This window comes from Pinus tabuliformis, chromosome 7, assembly GCF_031772625.1.
Source record: "Pinus tabuliformis cultivar Carrire ecotype Pingquan chromosome 7, CPIR1, whole genome shotgun sequence".
NCBI classification, from domain to species: Eukaryota; Viridiplantae; Streptophyta; class Pinopsida; order Pinales; family Pinaceae; genus Pinus; species Pinus tabuliformis.
The window spans coordinates 268,355,950-268,360,377 of NC_142293.1; positions in this window are offsets into that span (position 1 = coordinate 268,355,950).

Here is a 4,428-nt window from a genome sequence, read left to right on the forward strand (position 1 = left end):
ATCTAGAGATAAGTAAAAATGACTTCTAAAATGATGAATCAAAATTAAATCTATGTTTTTTTTGTTTTTGTTTACTTTTAATTTTTTTATTTTTTAGAAATCCTCTAGTTGTGCCTTCCCCGGCAACGGTTCCAAAACTTAGTGACCAATCCAGGGGTCTAGATTAGACTATATTTAATGTCAACCAGGGTAGGTAAACATAGAGGCACGTGTCTATAATCCATAGAGATTGTAATATGTTTCCTTTCACACTTTAAACATTCAGATCATCTAATTTAATTAACTGTTCTAAAAACACAGCGTGTTACTAGTCTGAGTTTTCAATCCTATTACAAGGATATCAATCACAAAACGCTTTCTCGGTAACACACTAAGCATCCTAACAATCAAATTCATGAAAGCTAAAGACTCTTTTAACGATACTAAAACTCAAATGCATGAAAACAGAGTCCACATAGATACTTCGAAATTCAATGCTCAATTAAATCTTTTACAAGATCTTGTTCAATAATTTAGCAATTGGAGTTTCAAGCTATCACCATGAATCATACAATAACACTTGCAAGAACTTCTAATTGAATTAATTAATTCACAAGCAAAGAAATGGCATCAAATGCTATTCAGATCTGAAGTCTAAATGCTATGAAAAGGAAATGAAAGTATACCAGTCCCCACGTAGGGCCTGTCCATGCATTGATGGTACACTTAGAAAACTTCAGATGATGAAATTGTTAACACATAAAACACTGGAATGATGAAACACTGCCTGTGGTTAAAGTCTGGAAATCAATTACATGCAAGAACAGAGTTCTGGTAACAATACAATATGCAGTCTTAAGACTACTCAATGTCTATTATCCTTCATTCACTAACATTCCTAAAGGTTTACAATCAAATGTACATACATTATCACGCAAATGTTTCTTCTTTTACAGTCAAAAAGGCTTTTTTTGTTTTTTTTCTAATCTTAACTGATTTCTAAAACAAAACGAAATCAGTTTGGATAACTTTGGCTTTTTTTTGCTTTTATGACCAAAATGGCTGGGTTTGACCACCATTGACCATGTATCCAGGAGCTCCAGATGCGATGCTGAATAGATATTTCACCATGTATGTACATTAGTGATCACGTCCCTATCCTCTGTTTTGATTCTCCTGCCACGCTACGTGTCACAACATAAACCAATTACATGAAGTCATGACATCCCGTAATTTTGTTGAAAATCTCTAATTTTTAACATAAAAATCCACAAATTAAATTTAATGTAAAATAACAGTTATAATGCTTAATTGATCAATTCCAATCGACTTGAGGGGTTTATGGGAGAAAATGATAGATGAATGATGGATTTTTAGAAGAAAACGATGGCAATAAAATAGTACCAACAAAGGATGAACAAAACAATCATGGAGCATGCAAGGTGTATGAGATTGCATAGAGGATTGCCTTTACAGTTTTGGGCAGATGTTGTAGATACTATTGTTTATCTAATAAATAGAGGGCCTTCAAGTTCCTTGGATGGTGGTGTTCCGTAGGAAGCATGGGCAGGTAAAAAGGTAAACTACTCTTTTTTGAAGCATTTTGGTTGTGAGGCCATTGTCCATATTGATAACGAAAATAGAAAAAATTTTGAGATAAAGTCAAATAAATGTACCTTTATTGGATATGGTGTTAATGATTTTGGTTATCGCTTATATGATTATGAAAATCACAAAATCATTAGAAGAAAAGATGTAATATTCAATGAAAAGGTCTTGTATAAGAATTAGTTGCAGGAAAAGAAATATGAAAAAGAAAACAAAGAATACACAGTTCTTGATGAAATCACTGAAAAAGTAAAGGTGCCTAAAAATAATAATAATCAACAACCACAACAGTAGCAACCATCACAACAGCAACAGGCACCCCAAACACCTGAAAGTGGTGTTAGAAGATCTGTCAGGATAAGTAGACCCCCTGAACAATACTCTCCTTCATTATATTATTTATTGTTGACTGATTTCGGTGAACCCGAATGTTATGAAGAAGCAATGCTGGATGAAAGGAGGAAGAAGTGGGAGGTAGCCATGGAAGAAGAGATGGACTCCTTAATGCATAACCAGACTTGGGACTTAGTCAGGTTTCCTGCAGGTAAAACTACATTGCAGAATAAATGGGTTTACAGGCTGAAGGAAGAAGATGGAGGAAGACAGAGGTACAAAGCTAGACTTGTGGTGAAGGGGTTTGCACAGAAGAAAGGTATTGATTTTGATAAAATATTTTCTCCTTGTTGTTAAAATGACTTCAATCAGAACTATTTTAAGTCTAGTGGCAGTTGAAGATTTGCATCTTGAGCAGTTAGATGTAAATACAACCTTTCTCCATGGGGATTTGGAGGAAGAGATATATATGTAGTAGCCACAAGGATATGAAGTGAAAGGGAAGGAGAAGCTAGTGTGCAGGTTGAAGAAGAGCTTGTATGGCTTAAAATAGGCTCCAAGGCAGTGGTATCTAAAATTTGACAAGTTTATGTCTGAGCAAGGTTATACTAGATGTCACTCTGATCATTGTGTTTATCTGAAAAAGCAAAATGATGGAAGTTATATGATATTGTTATTGTATGTAGATGACATGCTAGTTGTAGGATCTAACATGCAGGAAATAAATGTGCTCAAAAGAAAATTGGAAAATTCATTTGCAATGAAGGATTTGGGAGCTACAAAACAAATCCTTGGTATGAGAATTACTAGAGACAGGAAAAATCACAAATTAACATTGTCTCAGAATGACTACATACAGAAGGTGTTGCAAATATTAAACATGCACAATGCAAAACCAGTTAGTACACCTTTTTCTAGCCATTTCAAACTTAGTAAGGAAATGTGCCCAAAGACCCAAGAAGACATGGATTATATGTCTAAAGTTCCATATGCATCAACAGTTGGAAGCTTAATGTATGCAATGGTCTGCACAAGGCCTAATATTTCACATGCAATGGGATTTGTAACCAGGTACATGAACAATCCAGGAAAGGGACATTGGATGACAGTGAAATGGATTCTTAGATATATGAAAGGTACCAAAAATCAAGCATTATGCTTTGGTGGTTAAAACATTTCCCTACAGGGATATGTTAATGCAGATATGGCAGGTGACAGAGATAATAGGAGGAGCACTAAAGGATATGTATTTATTATTGGTGGAACAACTGTCAGTTGGGTTTCAAAAATCCAAAGTGTTGTTGCACTTTCAACAACAGAAGCAGAGTATGTTGTTGTTACATAGGCTAGTAAAGAAATGATTTGGTTACAAAGGTTTATGGGTGAATTGGGTAAGGAGCATGATATCAGAACGTTATACAATGATAGCCAAAGTGCCATTCATCTTGCAAAGAACTCAACATTTCATTCCAGGACTAAAAACATATAGCTCAAGTACCATTCCATACAATCAATGTTGGAAGATGGAGAGTTGAAGCTGGAAAAGATACACACTATCCAGAATCCTGTAGATATGCTAACAAAAGTTGTAACCAGGGAGAAATTGAGAACATGCTCAGTTTCAATTGGTCTTGAAGGATGACGATGAAGATGAGAAACAACCAGGTACGAAGAGGAGTCATTTTCCAGCAAATGAAGTAGTAGTGGAGTTCCTACAATCATTCTCCAAGTGGGAGATTGTTGTGTGTGGAGCATGATTGTTCAGAGGTCTTTATTTCAATCGGATGTATACCCCAGGAAGTTTGTATAGCCCCCCACGTGGGGGCGTGAGGGGGGGCCTTTTCCCCCTGCGGGGGTCGTGGGGGGCCGATCCCCCCCAGCTGGGGGCTTGAGGGCCAGTGGTCGCTTGGCGGGGGCTCGGGGGTAGTTCCCCCGAAGCTAAAAATAGATGTCAAATTGCCTCATAAAAGTATAGTAATTTCTAGTCAATCAGGGTTGTTCATTAGGCAGATCATCTGACGGTAGAACTTATGTTTAGTTTAGGGTTTTTTGCCCTATAAGGAAACCCCTCTCTTTGTATGAGGGCATGGTATTTGAGGCTGTGTAATAGATGTGTATTTCGTGAGCAAGAAACAGAGAGGTGAGACTGTGAGAGAAAACAGAGGATATTACAGCGAATCTGCTGTAGGTTTTGTCTCTTCATTTTTTTGGATAATAGAAAGGGAGGACTGGCTGTTCAGGGTGGACATAGCCCAAACTGGGTGAACCACGTATATCTGTGTCCCTCTTGTTTTATGTGTTTTCTGTGTTTATATTTCTGCAATATTTTATGTGTTCCATTTCTCCGTAATATATAATTTTCTAAGAGTTTAAATATGACAAGAAACTTAATAATTTCTTGCAAATATCTGAGGAAACAATTCAAGAGAGCTCAAAATAAAATTACTAGGCTTAGACAACATGACGAGAGGGCCAAAGAGAAGATACATGACCACTTGAACATTTTTG